Below are 21,446 nucleotides of genomic sequence, written 5' to 3'. Positions count from 1 at the left end.
GCTCCTGGCCAGTGGTAGGGACGTCAGACTTTCTGAGACATATGATTTCCATTCTGGGTATTATCAATTTTGAGTCTCTAGGAGCTCCTGTACATACAGGTTTTGGAGGAAACATCCAAATGATACCACGTATACCCTATGTGGCAGCACTCTGACAACGGAACTGGAAGGTGGTGGATTTAGGTTTCACCCTCGAGGTCTGTTAAGTAATTATTATATTCCATTTGTGAGATACTGCTCTGCACCAGTTATTATATTGTGTGATTTGCCCTATTGGTTAGCTTCTGGGGTCTTGTGCAATTTCAACAAATAAGAACGGCATTGCATTTAAAAATAGCATCACTTATTAAGGAAGTAATAGCAGTGCATTTGGAAATTTGTAATGTAACCTAGCTGAGTCAGCATATCTTAATGAAGGGGATATTGTGGTTGACAAATTTATTAAGAGTTCTTTGAGAAAGTTTCAACTGTAGTGTGTAAAGGGGAAACCAGCAGAGAGATTATATTTGGAGTTTTACAAGGCACTTGGCAAAGGTTTAAATCATAATATCAGAGCCCATGATGCTGGAGTTGAAATATTGATGTGGCTGAGAATTGGCTAATGAGAAGGATAAGGGGGTCATTTTCAGATTGGCAACCTGTGACCAGTTATAATCAGTGCTGAGACACTAACAATTTGCACTATATATTAATGTCAGGAAGGAAGCAAATACAGAATGGCCGGATTTGTAAACAATTTAAAAATAGACGAGAATTCATGTTGTGAGGAGGATGCAAACAATTTGTAGAGAGATATTGATAGGTTAGGTGAGCAGGCAGAACAAATGTCAGAGTATATGGTTGAACAGTTGCTGTGAAGTTTTTCATTCTGGAAGAACAAACAATAGAAATGCATATTTAAATAGATAAAAATTGCACAAATGGATTGATGGTCCTTTTGCATAAAGCATCAAATGCTAGCTCACAAATGGAGCCTCTAAGAGGGAAGGCTAATTGAATCTTGGCCTTAATTCCAGGAGGACTACAGTATAAATGTAGGGATGTCTTACTTCAACAGGTGAAATCACATTTAGAGAATGCAAATGATTTTGGTCGCCGTATGTGAGGGAAAATAACATTGCTTTGGAGGCAGTTCAGAGGAACTACACTATGATTATTCTAAATATTCAAAGGATGTACAATGAGGAAAAATTAAGCAGGTTGGGAATCTAAAAATTGGAGTTTAGAATTGGTAATCTGATTTGAATGGTGAGAGAAAGAACAATCTTGCTATCAATGTTAGCAAGACCAATGTGCTATTTATTGACTTTCGCAAGGGAAAGCTGAGAATCAATGAATCTGTCTTCATCAACAGAACAACAGTGGAGAGAGTGTACAGCTTCAAGTTCATGGGTGGGCATTATTCTGAAAAGCACATTATTGTAATCATAAAGAAAGATTGCCATCAACATCCAAGAAGAATGAGGAAATTTGGTTTGTCACTGAATATTCTATCTAATATCTATAGGGTGTTCAATAGAGAGCGTACTGACTGGTTGCATCAGGGGTTGTTTTGGAAACTCGTATGTCCAGAAGTGCAAAACATAGTAGACATTGCCTGGTCCATCATCGGTAATGACCTCCCCACCATTGATGGTATCTACAGGAGGTGCTACCTCAAAAAGGCAGCTCCTATCATCAACGAACCATACCACCCTGGTCACACTCTCATTTCACTATTACAATCAGGATGAAGGTACAGAACCCTGATAATCGTGACCTCGCTTGCTACTAGCACCAATCAGGCTCTTCAACATTGCACAACACTAACAACAATCCTACTTCAGCAAATATGATTGGTTGTGGATCTTACGGTTGCACTACATACTTTGGTTTTGCACTATTGTGTTTCTGGTTACATAGTTATTAATTTATTAATTGTATTACGTATTACTTGATATTTGAGTGTTGTTGCATTAATATGTCTAATGCAGCAGCAAGAAAGAATGTTATTGTTCTGTTGCCAGGACATTGGACAATTAAACACTCTTGCTTCTTGATCTAACTTGATCTTATACTCAGGCTGCAGAGGTATGGGGTGGGTTAATACTGGGAGCATGTTTCCTTTCATAGGACAGTCCAGAACCATGGGGCATGTTCTCAGAATTAGGACGCACTCACTTAAGACAGACGATAAATATTTTTAAATTTTGAGTTTAATTTAATTTAATCCTTCAAAGTCCTTGCCCAGTGAGCAGAGTGGATCAGACCTCTTGTGTGCATTTAATCCTGAGATGAATACATTTCTAATCAGTAAAGGAATTAATGGGAACAAATGCAGAAAAGCATACTTGAAGAGTGTCAGAACATTCATAATCCTATTGTGTAACAGAGGGGCTGAATGGTCTATCCTGTTCCTGTTTCTTTCATTACAATTTTATATGTGCAGAGTTGTACTTCTAGGGGTAGTCAGTGCCCATGAGACCTGAACACCCAGTGCAGTTGTGTTAGCGAACAGGAAAATTGAGGGTTGGTCAGAACAGAAGTGAAATATGTCAGCCTGTATTTTAGTACATCTCTGGTCCATAACTTGTCAGTGCGTCAAAGGTTTTAAATGAAGAATGAATTTTTAAGATGGTAAAAAAAACATCTTAATTGTAAACTCTGTCAGTTTCTCCCTTTGATTTATATTTGCAGTCTTTTTCGAATGCTGTCTCCATGGTAACGGCTCAATGTACCGAGCTTAGATTATAATTTTACTGCTTCAGCAACCTCTTCCCAGGATGTTACAGTGGCTTGTCTTTACATTTTTGAATACCAGGTTGTTGTAATGTGCTTCAAGGTTTTGATGTTGCAATACCTGAGAAGGCAGGGATGGATAGGAGACATTCTTTTCATCTTCTAATTTAGTGCCACATAAAATAATTATTCTGATGAATACAATGTGACTGGCCTTGAAAATATTGTACTCATCTGTAGATGTAGCCTTCAAAGGTTTTGCAAAACACCAACACAGAAATGCATCCCAAGTCACAATGCCTCATTTTTCTGGGTACAATGGGTTTAACAGCTGATGCAGAGTAATAGCAAATAGAACATATAAGTAGGGAATATATAATTCAGAAGATCGAAAATTAGATTTCAATAAAACTGAGTATCAAAAGTCAATTTGCCTGTATAACTACTTTGTACTTTTACTACTTGTGACCTAAGATGAATTTCTAACTCGTAGGGTTTCTGCAGCTCTCTTGCTTAAATTTGTGCTGGGCAAGTGTCCTGAGGAAAATAGATACTCAGTCACTTAAGCAGTTCTGTTTCTGCAAATCTTTCATTTTTTTCCTGAAGCTGGTAAGATGGAAATTAATCTTGTGTACCTATACCCCAACAATAGCACTGCATTAATAACACATTTGCAACATGAAGATTTTGTGAAGAGCAAGTAAATAGAAGAACACATGGATAAGAGCAAAGAACAAGCCCTTTAGTCCTTGAAGGTTCTTGTTCATTTCCTTCCACAGATGCTGCCTGACTTGCTCCAGCAGTTTGTTTCTTACTCAAAATTCAAGCATCTTCAATCTCTTGTGGCTACATATGCATCAGACGCAGGAGTAGGACATCTGGCCCCTTGTGCCGTTCCATCATTCAATTATTCATGGACAGCATTGTACCTCAGTGAAACTACACTTCATTAACACCTGGCCTTTGATTCCCTCCCCCTAGATTCCCAAAGGAAACAAACTAAGGCAGGATAGGAACATTAGAATGGGGTTGTGTTGGCACAGTGTGTTGAACTGAAAGGAATTCGTACTAGGCACGTTTCATAATTAAAATATTAAATGCTGCATTTTTGTTTGTCATAATCAGCAAATGTTTTGCTGATCATAACTCAATATTAAGCATTATCAGCATTTAGGGATTATTTTGATGATTTTTCAAATTAAAAAAGAATAAATTGTGCAGAGGATTTATTTCTTCAGGGAGAATGTTTTTAAAATGTTTTTAAAAAGGCTCGGAGAACAAAATATTTATCCGCAATTATTCCTGAAGGGCAGAGATAGCCTTTAAATAAGCAAATTGAGTATTTTCAAGATGCAACAAGATTCAACAAACAAAAATGAAATGATTATATTATTCAAACTGTTTTTGTTAAAGGAAGGATGTTACCCAGGATACCAAAGAACTCCTTGCACTTTGGAGAGCATACTAAAGTGTTCATGTCCATATGCCTCACTGGAGTCTTAACTTTACAAGAGCAACAACTTGCAACACAACAATCCAACTGTACTGCACCAAAGAAATAACTGATCTTGGAATGACTTGTAAACCTGCAACCATCTCACTTGACAAAGGGTTTAATAAAGGCATTGTGCAATCTATTGAGCCAAAGGTGATTGTTGCACAATTCGTTGCCAACAATCCTGAAATATTTTAAATTTTTAGCAACCATGTATCCAACCAACACGTTCTTAAAGCACAGTTCCTCACATGGAGCATACATGGAGCATACAATGAACAATATTTTGTAAAATTAAAACATGTTTTAGAGGGATCTTTGATGTCACAATTAATGAGTCATATAACATATTAACAGGCCCTTTCCACCAAACCCTTTGTCAATTAGTGAATACTCACCCATACTCATCCCATTTACCTTGTATGAATTTGCAATGTAAGTACTTGTCCAGATACCTAATTGGTGTGATAGCATCTCCCTCCACCACCCCTGTAGCCATTGTTATCTACACACAGGTCTAAATTAATTGCTTCCTGGTAGCTGAAGGCACCTTTATTTTGGGTAGGCCTGACATTAAACCAATGTGGCTTTCTGAAGACTTCCTCACAAATCTGGAGATTTTCCTCCTCCATTGCTGCAGAGTGAAAATTAGAGAATACAATACATCAATTTGCTTGTAGGCTTCATCCCCTTCATTGTGCTTGTATCAAATTGTTGCAGCAACCTGCTCAATCCTGTTCATAATATGTTTATATTGAATATATTTTTCAGATACACCCTGAAATATTCTGTAGATGTAATCATTAACTGATGTCAGCATTCTTTTCTACAGCCAATTACAGATGACTGCATATTCCATTTGTCCCAGTGGTTTCAGGATCTCACCGGTCTATCTCCTTAATTTATAAGGTCTTCTCGACAATTGCATTCTGATCAAACTTTTGGTTGTGGGTGGCTTTCCTATGCAAACCACAAAATAGGCAACTGATTAAATTTACAGCCCAACTTGCATGTAAAAACCTGTGCACTTTAACAATGGATCTGGAACACCTTTCCTGGGTTAACAATATTCTTATCAGTCTCTCAATTATTGTTGCCACTAATGGCATATAGAGTCTTCAAACCTATTTCCTTGTATCACTCATGCATGTCAATGGCATGTACTCCTTCTTTCTGTAGCTTTCCACTGTCATTGTTTCCCTTCCATTGGGGACCATTCTGATCAGCCATGTCCTAACCTTGCACCTTGTGAAGGTGATGTCCTTCCTTGCTTCCAACATTTAAAGCATTTTGATGTGACCTTATTTGTAAAAATAATCCTCCCAGGCTAAACTTCTGGAACTTTCCGTAAGCTTTGTTCTGTTGACCCTATTATCTCTATAGGGTATCAACTGACATGTTGAATTCCCTAAATCCACAACAAAAGACTCTAAACCAAGTTTAGTACAACTTAATCTTTATTAACACTTGAGGAACTTAAACATGCATGCAAACAATTGACTTCTAATAACCTCATTTACTTTACTATTTCAACATCACTTCTTAAACTGAAACACAAAACTCATGACTCGGAGGTGGATATTACCCTATGAATGAATTGGCCAGATTCACTCTGTTCGTAGGTGGTAGTCTTTTCTGAGTTTCAAACTCACCTTCTTCTTGCGATGGTTGTTGGAGCCGATGTCGCGATCCCTCCTTTTATACTAATTTTCCTTCTATCTTCAAAAGGAAGCCTTTGTTGTAACCCAAGGCTCTCATGACTTTAAAGTCAATCATTTCAAGTTGTCACTCCTCCAAGGGCTGAATAAAGAAAACACACCTTTATTCTTTATCTGGTTGGAGAGTTCTTAATTGCATTGCCTGGTCATATCTCTTTCTCATTATAGAGTTATTTTGCAAAATGTCCATTCCAGGCACCATATCTTAACAAGGCCGTACTGCCTAGCTGTGAAGTTCCTTCAGCTCTGCTCCTACCAGATGTCAATGACCGTGACCGTTTTCACTGCACTCTTTTGTTCTCTTGTCTCCAGAATTTCACTCTGTCGTTTTCTAGCTAATAACATCCTCCAAAAGCCCATCAGGATACTTGTCATCCAGTCCCAGGCTATAGTTCCATTACAGAAAGCTATTGGTCACTTGACACAATCCTTAAAGAACTAATACCTTTGCAGCAGCAATTATTCACAGCATCATCCCATGTAACCGACAAATTACTGCTGCGTTTTCAAGGTTAATGGTAAGATGTATTTTCTCAGAGTCAAGGTGGTGGTCTGTAACAGCTGGTTAGGTTAGATGAGCATGATAGATTTCTGTTCAACAGTGCAAATGACGACTAATGGAAATGGCTTTAAAATGCATCAGCCATCACAGAACTGAATATAGAGCTGGTTCAAGACATGGAATGGCTAAGTCCAGTCCCTTTTATGGTGAGTAGCATAACCTACAAACCACAAAATAGGCAACTGATTAAATTTACAGCACGACTTGCGTGTAAAAACCTGTGCACTTTAACAATGGATCTGGAACACCTTCAGGGTGATTGAAGAGGATCTGTAGCTGAGATTGGGCTGGAGCAGGGTGTTCTGGTGAACACGGCACGACCAATGAATTAATGTTTCTGATAAATCTCGCCCACCAGACAACACATTTCAGCACTGGATTCTGGCCTGTAAATGTGTTCTAGGCCACAGGACCTAGCTGAAGTACTCTTAAATCTTAGGATCAATATTGACCATCTTTTATCTTGTCTTATTGGCAAGAATCGTCAATGATATGCTCCCCTTTTTATGTCTTGCCACATTAAAAGAGTGGATAAGGAAAGTCAAGAACCTGTCATGATTAAATGTTAATCACCAAGCAGTGGCACAGACAGTAGAGCTCTCACCTCCTCAAAGATAGTCACAATATGCTGGAGTAACTTGGTAGGTCTGAAGAAAAGGAATGGAAATGGATCCAAAAGTCTGAAGTAGGGTCTTGACCCGGAACGTCACCAATTCCTTTTCTCCAGGGTTGCTGCCTGATCCATTGAGTTACTCCAGCAATTTACAATACAATACAATACAATACAATATTCATTCATTGTCATTTGAACCTCAGTGAGGCTCAAATGAAACTCTGTTTCTACAGCCATACAAACAAAACAATTCCTACAAGACACACAAACAATTCAATTTACACAAACATCCATCACAGTGAATCTCCTCCTCACTGTGATGGAAGACAAAGTCTGTTCTCTCCACTGCTCTCCATTTTTCTCCCGATGTTGAAGCCCCCTCGGCGGGCGATGGTAACTCCTGGTCTTAATGTCTCAACGGGGAGCCACCGGCGGCCGTTGGAATGTCCTGTGACCATTAAAGCCGCGCCGGGCGATGTACGGCCCCGCTCCGGGTTGTTCCAACCCCGCGACACGGGCAAGAGAAGTTTTAACATTAGATTTAAGATTAGATTCAACTTTATTGTCATTGCGCATAGCACAAGTACAGGTACAACAAAATGCAGTTTAGCATCTAACCAGAGTGCAAAGTAGCAAAGTGCTGATGAAGACAATATATACAAATGAGGATATATTGGTGTATGTACATAGGCATATACATATATACAGATAGCTGTTAAGGTGCAAAAGATTGACATGTGCTATATTCTGGCGAATAAGAGCTTAACTATAAATTATATAAACTATAAATAATACTGATGAGAAGTGGGGGGGGCTAGCGCTGGGCCTGTGAGTTCAGCAGGGTAATGGTGTTGGCGAAGAAGCTGTTCCTCAGCCTGCTGGTGCGAGACCTGAGGCTCCTGTACCGCCTCCCTGATGGGAGGAGGGCAAATAGTCCATGGTTGGGGTGTGAGGGGTCCTTAATGATTTTGCCAGCCCGTCTCAGACATCGTGTGCGGTGGAGGGCATCCATGGCAGGGAACGGGGCACCGATGATGTGATGGGCGGTTTTCACCAGCCGTTGCAGCTGTGATGCAGCTGCTGTACCATACCGTGAGGCAGGTGGTCAGGATGCTTTCAATGGTACAGCGGTAAAAGTTGGACAGGATCTTGGGGGGACAGGTGAACTTTCTTAAGCCTCCTCAGAACGTAGAGGAGCTGCTGCGCCGTTTCAATCAGTTTGGCGGTATTGAGGGACCAGGACAGATCCTCAGAGATGTGTACCCCGAGGAATTTGTAGTTGGAGACGCGCTCCACCTCAGTCCCATTTATGTGGATGGGGGTATGTCTGCCCCCTCTGGTCTTCCGGTAGTCCACAATGATTTCCTTTGTCTTCTGTGTGTTGAGGACAAGGTTGTTGTTGGTACACCAAGCTGCCAGGTGCTGGACCTCCTCCCTGTAGGCTGATTCGTTGTTGTCACTGATCAGTCCTACCACCGTGGTGTCATCAGCGAATTTTATGATGGAGTTGGAGCCATGCATAGGGGCGCAGTTGTGGGTGAAGAAGGAGTAGAGGAGAGGGCTGAGCACACAGCCTTGTGGCATGCCTGTGGTTCAGTGTCAGAGTGGAGGAGGTGAGGTTGTTAATCCTAACAGACTGGGGTCTGTTAGTGAGGAAATCCAGTATCCAGTTGCAGAGGGTTGATGCCAAGGCCGCTGAGTTTGGTGATCAGCCAGGCGGGGATGACAGTATTAAATGGAGAGCTGAAGTTACATGTGGGAGCTCCAAAAAGCGGTCTCCACCAGGCACCCACGAGCTCCCGATGTCCCGTCCACCGGGCCTGCGGCTGGAGCCTCCGAGCTCCGGAGTCGGGCCGCAGCAGCGAGCCACCACCACTCCCCATGCTCCGAGGCCGGCCGGCCCCGCGATGATAAGTAGTCCGCAGGCTCCGCGACTGGAGCCCCCAGGTCGTTCAGGTTGGAGGCCGCTCCATGGTGCTAGGCCCCAACGACAACGGAGACCCGACAGGAAAAGGTCGGGTCTCCCGTGCAGGGAAGAGATTTGTAAACTTTCCCCCGCCCCACAAAAAAAAAGACAGATAGGCTGCAGGGGCTGCTGCAACGAGAATCGCGCCGCCAACCGGAAATTTTGTGTCTATCTTTGATATAAACCAGCATCTGCAGTTCCTTCCTTTATAACTGCTCGACCCGAGTTTAACTCTGACCAACTTTACTGTTTGCGTGGTGTTGTCCATTCTCTGGGTGTTCCAGTTTCCTACACAGCCCAAATCTGCATGGGTTGCTAGGTTAATTAGCCACTATATATTGCCCCATGTGTGTAGATGTGCAATAGAATCTATTTGGGGTGTTGATGGGAATGTAATGAGAGTAAAGTATGGTTAGTATAGTATTAGTGTAAATAGATGTTTGGTAGTCAATGCTGAGTTAGTGGGCTAAAGGGTTGTTTCCATGCCGTATGAGTCTGACTCCGTGACCCTCACCAAAATGCTGGTGTAAATGCAAGAGATTTAGGATTTGGAGAAGTAAATACTAGGTTTGTCACTTAAAAATATCTTTTTCACTGCATTAGTTTGACATTTATGGCAAATATGATAAACAAGTCCCTCGCACTCAACTGCAGATGTTGCCTGAATGACATGGCTGCACATTGAGAACTGGTATTTCCCTTATAAATGCTGTTATGTCACCTGTAGGGGTTTGACAGGATGGCATATTATTGAATGTGAATGCAGCATGATTCTGAGTGTGGTTGGCACAACATAATTTCTGAACGCTTTGCATTCAGGTTGTCGTCATATCTTGACACAGATCGTGTATCATTTCCATGTCTGAACTGTACCTTCTCGAGCACATTGTTGAAATAGCAATTGTTTAAAGTAGGGTCAGCAGATGCTTTAGTCTTTTTAGTATTGCAAAATATATATTAATGCAATTCTGAATGGATTAAGGGCAAACTGTGTGAAATGTTCTGTTCCTCAATTGTAGTGTTTATCATATAGTGCTCTGTCACTAATGTAACCAGATTTGCTGCTGATAAAATTAAAATTAGATTATTAGGACTTGTTTTTGCGCTTTTTGTAGACGTAATTTTTTTACGCACATTATTAAACCAGACAGTATCCTGGTAATCATTAATCAACAACAGATTCTTGTTCTGTGTAGGAAAGAACTGCAGTTGCTTGTTAAAACTGAAGATAGACACAAAAAGTTGGAGTGACTCAGCGGGTCACGCAGCCAGGGCTGGCCTTAGTAGGTGCGGGGCCCAATTGGGAACATTATTTGTTTGATTTTTTGTTGGGTCCGTTGTCACACAGGAGGCCTGATCCCCCAACACAACCCCAATGCAATATTTCACCACTCACCCATAGCCCCCATGGGAGGCATATTCCACCACTCACCCATTCCCCCAACGCAACCCATCCCCCGATGCAACATTCCATGACTTACCCATAGGCCCCAACTGTGCATGGGCGGCTCATTTCCCCTTATTCACCCGCCCTCATTTTAAACTTAAAAAATGCTGCCAGGAAAAAAAAATTGGATTTCACTTGCTGCCAGGGCTCAGTGTCATATAATTGTTTTGGGAAGGGCCAGCAAGGATTTGGATTTTTAACAATGAGAATTTAAGTGAAATTTTTGATTTACGTTTTAAATGTAAAATTTACCATAAATCTGAAAAAAAAACTTGATACACCACACCACAGGACAATGGTGAGTAAGGTGGTCCAAAAATCGTAGCTCTAATGTGTACATTTTTGGCATAATTTAGGGCATGAATCCTATGCATGCACACACACAGACAAGATGAGTTTTAGTAATATAAAATATATATCTATATTACTAAAAATTACAAGAGGATTTTTCCAATCGATGAATTTAGTGTTTAAAAAATGTTGAGATTGTGGTGCGTGGGTCCGCCACAAGATTCTCGCTCTTGAAAACCATGCCCCTTCCGGAAGGACTATAATATCCGAAAGTGTTGAGTGCCTCAGTCAGCCGCTGCAAGATTTGGGGAGCGAGAGGGTCATGTCTCTCAGTCTCTGTGAATAACACTGAACACATGTCTACTAAACTGTGAGTGGTTTTACTGACCTGTCAGTGCCCTTAATGTGGTTTGAAAATATAGTTTGGAAATGCTAAAGCTGTGTTGCCTTTGGTTTGTAAATGCTAAAGCTGTGTTGCCTAATTAAAGTTGCCTTGCCTAATTAAATTTGCGTTGCCTAATTAAAGATGCCTTGCCTAATTAAAGTTGCCTTGCCTAGTTAAGGTTGCCTTGCCTTCTATATAATTAAAATTCTAATCTTGACCACTTACTGTTTGCGCATTATATTGATTTTAGAAAAAACACTACCACGTACGGCTGTGATATTTGGCCATCTTACTCAGATTCCCCCTCTGCTCATCAGGTGCTGAGGATTTTTCCCATCGATGAAAAATAAAAGAGTTATTAGTGTTTTAAAAATGTTGAGATTCTCTCTCCTGTCAATCTCACCATGAAGGCCATGCCCCTTCTGGTGAGAGGGGGGGAGGGACTATAAAACCCAGAAGTGTGGGCGTGGCTCAGTCTCTGCAAGATGTAGGTGGGAGAGGTCATGAATCGCTGTCTTTAGTGGCCTTGCACCCTGCTTGAAATGGTATGAAACTGTACTTGAATTTGGTGGCCTTGCACCCTGCTTGAAGTGGTAAGAAACTGCACTTGAATTTGGTGGCCTTGCACCCTGCCTGAAATGGAATTTCAAGGAATAGCTGTGAGTCAACTGCCAGCCCACCAGCACAACAGGCTTGAGTGACTGAGCCGCAAGCCCAAGAATCCATTCAGCCCACAATGTCCATACTAACCCTCTGGAAACCAGTCCCTTCAGCCCACAACAACATTAGTGCTCCAGAAAGCCCCCTTCCCCCCACTGGCCACCAATATTGGAATTGGTGGAGAGGTGAAATATTGCGTTGGGGGACCAGCCCTCCCGTGTGATGCTGGGACACAACGGGTCCCACCTAGTCTCGTAATATATAGATAATAAATGCTATTTAATTATTTTTAATGCTTTGAATATTAGATCTTCAGAAGTATTTTAAATGGTGACATTTTGAAAGCTGGAAAACTAGGGGTTATGTTGAAATTAGCAATTGAAAGTTAATTTCCACTTCATAAGTAGGGCATGTTCTTCACATCATCCCTGTATCCCCACATGAGGACATTTAGTTTTATTTCAAAAGTAAACTTTATTCACAATACAAAAATATATCAAAATCAAAAACTGTGCAAAAACTTTTCATACATTCTCAGTGTCGACACATTCAATAGTGTCAAACTAAAAAGCGTTCGCATTTACACAGAGGGCCTCACTGCTGAGGATGGGGCTGATACATCACAGCAAGTTGCAGTGCGCAAATTACATTTTGGCTTCAAACTGTAGTGAATGCGGGTAGGTCTCTACAGGCAGGCAATTATCAGGAAAGACTGTGTTTATGGCACAAGAATGGCATTGCACCACTCTTTACTGCAAAATTAGCATTGCACGTAATTGATTGTGTCGATTTTACAGTGAAATATTGTTGTATTCTGATTTCCTCGACAGTTTGTGAACTATCTAAAATAATCCTTACACATTCTCTGCCACTTATTTACAAAGCTCTACTCTCCCAGGTAAAAGCCAAGAGCTAAGATTTCAATATCTTTCTTTCAGAAACTGCCACTTTGGTTAGCTAAAGCACTGACAACCTCAGTAAACTGAACTTATTTGATGTCTGTAGTGCCAGCCACCTGATGAACCTGAATGCCTTTCCATAGAAAATACCATGGAAGTGCAAAATGATGTGATAGGACATGAGGCTTTGGGATGAAGTTGATTTAGGAATAATCAACACATATATGACACACAGTATGTTGTTATATGAATGTCAGGGATCAGAGATGTTACCGTATCTGGTTTAGTTCAACAATGGTTTCCTCCAACAAACATGGCTTCCCTTTTATTGTGGTTGAAGGGGTCGTCTCTTGTATTTCCCCTGTTTCTTGGATGTCTGCTCTCACCTCAACTCACTCTATCCAAAACAGCAATTTCAAATCCCCTTCCAATCCCACATCGACCTGTCCATCCTCAGTCTTCGCCAATACCAGAGTGAGGCTGCATGTAAACAAAAGTACCAACAACTTAAATGCTGTTTCGATAATTACCACAAGCGGCAGACGCCTCCCAGGAAACAGAGAGCTGCAGGCGCCTCCCAGGAGGCGAAAAAGTCGGGAGGTGGATGCCCACAGCTGGACTCTGGGTTGGTGCCGTGGAGGTGTCAGGAGTGGACCCGGTGGCGGCTGATGAGTAGGTCAGTGCAGTGGTTGATGAGGGTGCTGGCAGTGGAGGTTGGCGCTCGTTGAGGTCTGTGGTCATTGAAGGGGCCAGCGGTCAAGGACGGGCCACGTGGGTGCTGGAGGACTGATGCGCGCCGGGAACAAAGGAAAACCTGGCATGTGGGAACTGGGGAGAACAACAAAGGAGGACACAGTGTGGAATATTTTGTAACTTTGATGGTGCTCTTTATGTGGCGACTTTGTCTGACTTTGTCTGGCGAACACTGTGACTTGTCACATGTGACAATAAAGTATCTTTCATTCATTCATTCATTCATTCATTCATTCATATATTTTCCAGTTCAGATAATCTTCCCTCCTCCATCATCTGCTTCCATTTGCCTTTTACTTCTCCCCTGACGCTTCCCATTAATATCTTCCCTACTTAACAGATTGCAGCACTGGTAGACATTGTGTTTCCTCTTTTCACCCTCCTAGCTTTTTCTTCCTCCTTTCACACAGAGAGTGGTGAATCTCTGGAACTCTCTGCCACAGAGGGTAGTTGAGGCCAGTTCATTGGCTATATTTAAGAGGGAGTTAGATGTGGCCCTTGTGGCCAAGAAGGCAGGTACGGGATACTGAGTTGGATGATCAGCCATGATCATATTAAATGGCGGTGCAGGCTCGAAGGGGCCGAATGGCCTACTGCACCTAATTTCTATGTTTCTGGAACCACCTGCATTGCTATTTTTAAAATTTCTTTGCCTGGTTCTACTCATCACTTTTCGCCCAACACCACTCCTCCTCCTTCCTTTTCCCACCTGGCTCCATCTGTGCCTCATCTGTCACCCCTCATCAGAACACCAAACGCCTGTTGGCACGTGTGTCTCCCCTCTCCCACCCCTCCATATTGGGTGGGTATCTTCCCCCTCCACACTCAGTACTGATGCAGAGTGTCGACCCGAAACATTAACAGTTTCGTTTTTAGTTTAGTTTAGTTTAGTTTAGAGCTACAGCACGGAAACAGGCACACCGAGTCCACACTGACCAGATCCCCACACATTAACACTATCCTACACAGACGAGGGACAATGTTCATTTATACCAAGCCAATTAACCTACAAACCTGAACATCTTTGGTGTGTGGGAGGAAAACAAAGATCTCCGAGAAAACCCACGTGGTCACAGGGAGAACGTACAAACTCCGTACAGACAGCACCCACAGTCAGGATCGAACCTTGGTCTCTGCCACTGTAAGTGCCATAAGGCAGCAACTCTACCACTGTGCCACTATTTTCTCATACTGTTTGACCCTCTAAGTTCTTCTGGAAAATTGTTGCTCGATTTTCCAGCATCTGCATGTAGCCATAACGCGGTCTAGTAAAAGTGTTCTGCAGCCATGTTATGGCAGGCAACACCTTCCATTAAAGCTTAACATTATTAATGTTATCAGGCATTTCCATTCTAAATGTGAACACCAGTGCATTGCCAAAGAATTTAGTAAGCAGGTGGTACATGCAAAATAAATCTTTTATATTGGCTTTATTATTTTGGATCAAATTGCTTTCAGCTGCCTAATAAATTGTTGTTAATTGGAATATAAGGATCATTTAACCTTCGACTCCTACCAACCATGACTCATAACTATGCAAATAGAATGTGAATTTTCCTTTCCGAAAGATACCATTAATGGCATTGAGAAGTGGATATAATTTTAGAGCCAAGCTTAAGCCAAGAAATCAATTCCCAGTAGGTAGCATTAAGCAATCACATCAGTGCATTGTATAGTACTCTGCCTAAGGAATTCATTCCTTTGAAATCAGTCAAATGAATTTTAAAGTGGGTATACAACAAGCTAACGTGATCATGCAGCGAGGTTTGGTGCTGCTGATTGTGAATTTATTTCTAGGTGTGAGCCTTCATTGGTCTTTCCATCAACAAGTGAGAACAGGTATTGTTAAATCTGATCACGCAAAGACAAGGCTAATTGCTTAGAATTGTGTGTTTGGGCATCTGTTGAAGCAAGCAATCTCCAGGATTTATATGCTTTGGATGATTGACAGCCACACTTACAAAACATTTGCAAACTTTTTTGAGTTCATCAATTTATTTTATGTAAAATGTAAAATTAAATTATGAAATAAGCCTGGGATATTCTCAGCCACATGCAGGTACCCTGGTATAAAGAGAAGGGACAAAAGGTTGTTTCATCTTTAATAATATGTGTTGGTAAGGGGTAAATTTAGAGGATTTACACCTTTGGTTTTTTTTCTCATATGATATTTGTTTAATAAAACAGATCATTTGTTGGATACCCTTCTACCCATTATCCTGTATATATACACTATGGATGTCTTGATTTCAATCTTATATAGTCTTTTTGGTGACTGGATAGCATGCAACAATAAAGCTTTACCCTGTACCTCAAAACATGACAATAATAAACTAAACTAAACTAATAACGAGGAAAAGGTTTATGCGGTGGCACAGTGGTAGAGTTGATGCTTTATAGTGCAAGAGACCCACTTTTTATACTGACTCCAGGTGTTATCTGTGCGGACTTTGTATGTTCTCCCTGTGACCTGCATGGCTTTGCTCCGGGATCTCCTGTTTCCTCCTACATCCAATGACGTACAGGTTTGTAGGCTAATTGGCTTTGGTAAAATTGTAAGTTGTCCCTAATGTGTGTTGGATAGTGTAAAGGGCCTGTCTAACTTGTGCCGTCATTTACGCGACAGGCCGGTAGTGACTGACGCGCGACGGTCGCGCGCGCCATCATGCGCCCGCACAGCCGTCTGGAGTGCGTGACATCATTTGAAGATAGACACAAAATGTAGGAGTAACTCAGCGGGACCGGCAGCATCTCTGGAGAGAAGGAATGGATGATGTTTCGGGTCGAGACTCTTCTTCAGTCTGAAGAAGGGTCTCCTGCATTTTGTGTCTATCTCCAATCGTCTTGGCCCCGCTCTGGGAGTAAGAGTGGGGGCGGATCCGGATCCGCAACGGCTGTGAGCCCCAGGCCGTGCTCGGCAATCATTTGCCTGCTTCTGCTGCTGTTGGAGGTGAGACATTGGGCCGCGCCAGGGTCTTGTGCCTGTCCCACTTTGGCCGTCAGTTGTGCGACAGGCTGGTGGCGGGCGAAGATTTCGTTCAGGATGAAGTCCACGCCACTCCACACTCCTCCACGGCACTCCATGCGCCTGTCCCCTGCTACCCATGCGCTACCCACATGCTAGCAGGTCGCGTAAATGGTGTGCGAATGACGGCCAAGTGGGACAGGCCCTTAAGTGTGTGGGGATCGCTGGTTGGCATGGACTTGATGGACAGAAGGGCCTGTTTCCATGTTGTATCTCCAAACTAAACTAAACTAAACAAAAGATGACACAGATGTATCACGGCACATGATGCACATTGAAGTGTGGTCACCGAGAATATAAAGGGAGACAAATTGCTCATTGCAAAATTATGTATCACATAAAATAAGAAAATAAATGACCAGCTAAACTTTTACAGTTTTTTTCTCTGCATTTGGCGGTATGAATCATCATGAATAAATATTCAGCACTTTTGATGCTTTAGAGCATTCATGTACTGCACTGGATAATCAGAAGTAATTTTACCAAGTTCCAAAATATAGAACACAGAACAGTACAGCACAGGAAAGGACCCTTCAGCTTACAATATCTGTGCCGAACATGATGCTGAGTTAAACTCATCAAACAGGAAATTAGAAATGCGTGCGACAAAGGCAAAACGGTTATAATGGGTGACTTCAATCTACATATAGATTGGGTGAATCAAATTGGCAGGGGTGCTGAGGAAGAGGATTTCTTGGAATGTATGCGGGATAGTTATCTAAATCAACATGTAGAGGAACCAACGAGAGAGCAGGCTATTTTAGACTGGGTATTGAGTAATGAGGAAGGGTTAGTTAGCAATCTTGTTGTACGTGCCCCCTTGGGCAAGAGTGACCATAATATGGTTGAGTTCTTCATTAGGATGGAGAGTGACATTGTTAATTCAGAAACAATGGTTCTGAACTTAAAGAAAGGTAACTTTGAGGGTATGAGACGTGAATTGGCCAAGATTGACTGGCAATTAATTCTAAAAGGGTTGACGGTGGATATGCAATGGAAGACTTTTAAAGACTGCATGGATGAACTACAAAAATTGTTCATCCCAGTTTGGCAAAAGAATAAATCAGGGAAGGTAGTACATCCATGGATAACAAGGGAAATCAGAGATACTATCAAAGCGAAGGATGATGCGTACAAATTAGCCAGAAAAAGCAGCATACCGGAGGACTGGGAGAAATTCAAAGACCAGCAGAGGAGGACAAAGGGCTTAATTAGGAAAGGAAAAATAGATTATGAAAGAAAACTGGCAGGGAACATAAAAACTGACTGCAAAAGTTTTTATAGATATGTGAAAAGAAAGAGATTAGTTAAAACAAATGTAGGTCCCTTGCAGTCAGAAACAGGTGAGTTGATCATGGGGAACAAGGATATGGCGGACCAATTGAATAACTACTTTGGTTCCGTCTTCACTAAGGAAGACATAAATAATTTGCCGGTAATAGCAGGGGACCGCGGGTCAAAGGAGTTGGAGGAATTGAGTGAAATCCAGGTTAGCCGGGAAGTGGTGTTGGGTAAATTGAATGGATTAAAGGCCGATAAATCCCCAGGGCCAGATAGGCTGCATCCCAGAGTACTTAAGGAAGTAGCTCCAGAAATAGTGGATGCATTAGTAATAATCTTTCAAAACTCTTTAGATTCTGGAGTAGTTCCTGAAGATTGGTGGGTAGCAAACGTAACCCCACTTTTTAAGAAGGGAGGGAGAGAGAAAATGGGGAATTACAGACCAGTTAGTCTAACATCGGTAGTGGGGAAACTGCTAGAGTCAGTTATTAAAGATGGGATAGCAGCACATTTGGAAAGTGGTGAAATCATTGGACAAAGTCAGCATGGATTTACGAAAGGTAAATCATGTCTGACGAACCTTATAGAATTTTTCGAGGATGTAACTAGTAGCGTGGATAGGGGAGAACCAGTGGATGTGGTGTATCTGGACTTCCAGAAGGCTTTCGACAAGGTCCCACATAAGAGATTAGTATACAAACTTAAAGTACAAGGCATTGGGGTTCAGTATTGATGTGGATAGAGAACTGGCTGGCAAACAGGAAGCAAAGAGTAGGAGTAAACGGGTCCTTTTCACAATGGCAGGCAGTGACTAGTGGGGTACCCCAAGGCTCAGTACTGGGACCTCAGCTATTTACAATATATATTAATGATCTGGATGAGGGAATTGAAGGCAATATCTCCAAGTTTGCGGATGACACTAAGCTGGGGGGCAGTGTTAGCTGTGAGGAGGATGCTAGGATAGCAGGGTGACTTGGATAGGCTGGGTGAGTGGGCAAATGTTTGGCATATGCAGTATAATGTGGATAAATGTGAGGTTATCCATTTTGGTGGCAAAAACAGGAAAGCAGACTATTATCTAAATGGTGGCCGATTGGGAAAGGGGGAGATGCAGCGAGACCTGGGTGTCATGGTACACCAGTCATTGAAGGTAGGCATGCAGGTGCAGCAGGCAGTAAAGAAAGCGAATGGCATGTTAGCATTCATTGCAAAAGGATTTCAGTATAGGAGCAGAGAGGTTCTACTGCAGTTGTACAGGGTCTTGGTGAGACCACACCTGGTGTATTGCGTACAGTTTTGGTCTCCAAATCTGAGGAAGGACATTATTGCCATAGAGGGAGTGCAGAGACGGTTCACCAGACTGATTCCTGGGATGTCAGGACTGTCTTATGAAGAAAGACTGGATAGACTTGGTTTATATACTCTCTAGAATTTAGAAGATTGAGAGGGGATCTTATAGAAACTTACAAAATTCTTAAGGGGTTGGACAGGCTAGATGCAGGAAGATTGCTCCCGATGTTGGGGAAGTCCAGGACAAGGGGTCACAGCTTAAGGATAAGGGGGAAATCCTTTAAAACCGAGATGAGGAGAACTTTTTTCACACAGAGAATGGTGAATCTCTGGAACTCTCTGCCACAGAGGGTAGTTGAGGCCAGTTCATTGGCTATATTTAAGAGGGAGTTAGATGTGGCCCTTGTGGCTAAGGGGATCAGGGTGTATGGAGAGAAGGCAGGTACGGGATACTGAGTTGGATGATCAGCCATGATCATATTGAATGGCGGTGCAGGCTCGAATGGCCGAATGGCCTACTCCTGCACCTAATTTCTATGTTTCTATGTTTCTATCTATCTCTTCAAATTTAAAACTCATTGATCCTGTGTTCGGGTGGAATACCAGATTCAAGGTGCTATTTTACAGGCCATTCTATCCAGAAGATGCAAGATGTTAATATGAAAATTGGGGGTGATGGAATTACATTTTGTAGTTGGAATGTCAAGGGTATTAATGAACCAATCAAGAGGTAAAGTACTAGCACACTTAATATCACTTAAAGCTGATATAATGTTCCTTCAAGAAACTCATCTTAAAAACAAAGCAGAACATAGATTGAAAGCAAAATGGATTGCTAAAACATATCATTCCTCATTCTCCCATAAGTCTGGAGGGGTCGCAATCTTAATCCGTAAGGGTATACCTTTTAAACATGTGTAAACTATTGCGGCTATTGATGGTAGATATATTATATTGGTGGGAGAATTATACTCAGAAAAAGTGATCTTCCTTAACGTTTATGGTCCAAATTTTGACAGCCCCCTATTCTGGAACTCAATACAATCTGATAATTGGTGGAGACTTAAATTGCACATTAGACCCTTATTTAGATAGACCATCAAGGCAAAGGAAAATAAAATCCAAGGCAAGTGAATTATTAAATTCATATATTAATACTGCCAATATCAAAGATGTCTGGAGAATAAAAAACCCTACTGGACCAGAATATTCATTTTGCTCACAAGTCCATAAAACCTATTTAAGAATCGACTATGTTTTAGTGACTCCAAACTTATCCCATATACATACAACACAAAATATCATAATATTATAATCTTGGATCATGCACCTTTAACATTCATGGTTAAATTAAAAGGTATAGATGAGAAGCAGGTACACTGGAGACTCAATCCTCAAATTCTAAATGATAAAGCGTGCCGCGAATACCTCACAACACAGATTTATATTTTCTTTCAAACGAACGACCTCCCAGAAACCTCTGTCCCCCTTCTGTGGGAAACATTTAAAGTATTTGTACGAGGAGCGCTTATCTCCTCCCAAGCGTTTCATAATAAAAAGAGCCGAGCTAAACAATATGAACTAGAAATGGAAATAAGGCAATTAGATATTGAAAACGCGACCGCTCCCTCTATGATAAAACACAACAAAATTGCTGCACTTAAGTTAAATCACATATATTCAGACCAAATTATAAGACTTTATCAACATACTAAACAATTACAATTTGAATTTGGTGACAAACCTCAAAAATTGCTAGCTGGTCAACTTCGCAGCATAACAAGCTAGATCAGGAAAAAACAATTCATAAAATTAGATCAGATATGGGAGAAACACTATCATTGCCTAAGGACTTCAATGACAGATTTTTGCAATATTATCAGACACTTTACTCAGTCAAAGAAAACACTGTACTATGAGAATAGAATCATTCCTAAAGAAATGTAATCTCTCAGGATTAGATCTGAGAGAGAGAGAATTATTAGGTGCTGAAATTTCAATAAAAGATATTGAGGAGTCCATTAGGTAAAATGGAAAGGCTGTGAGCCCCTATGGTTTAAAATCTGAATTTTACAAAAAATTTAATGATTTGATCTCCCCATATTCACAGCCATTATATAACTATGCTTTCACACAGCAGGTACTGCCAGAAACTTTTAACGAATCAACAATAACACTTATACCAAAAACTGATAAAGACCCTGGCTCATATACAGCAATAGCTCTTTTAAATACCGATCAGAAGATATTAACTAAAATCTTAGCACACAGATTAAGTTCAGTAATTCATAAATTAATACATTCACATCAAACAGGTTTTTTTCCCAAAACGTTACTCATTCT

The 21,446-nt window shown here is 41.4% G+C and overlaps 1 protein-coding gene across 1 annotated transcript in view; it reads left to right on the top strand.

Annotated features, from left to right (window-relative positions):
- gabbr2 (gamma-aminobutyric acid (GABA) B receptor, 2) overlaps nt 1-21,446 on the top strand; it is a 753,408-nt gene that overhangs the window by 599,353 nt on the left and 132,609 nt on the right. The window lies entirely within an intron of this gene.

This window comes from Leucoraja erinacea, chromosome 2 (assembly GCF_028641065.1).
Source record: "Leucoraja erinacea ecotype New England chromosome 2, Leri_hhj_1, whole genome shotgun sequence".
Classification (NCBI taxonomy): domain Eukaryota; kingdom Metazoa; phylum Chordata; class Chondrichthyes; order Rajiformes; family Rajidae; genus Leucoraja; species Leucoraja erinaceus.
Note: the sequence above shows the minus strand (reverse complement) of the source record. Positions and strands in the feature narration are given on the sequence as shown.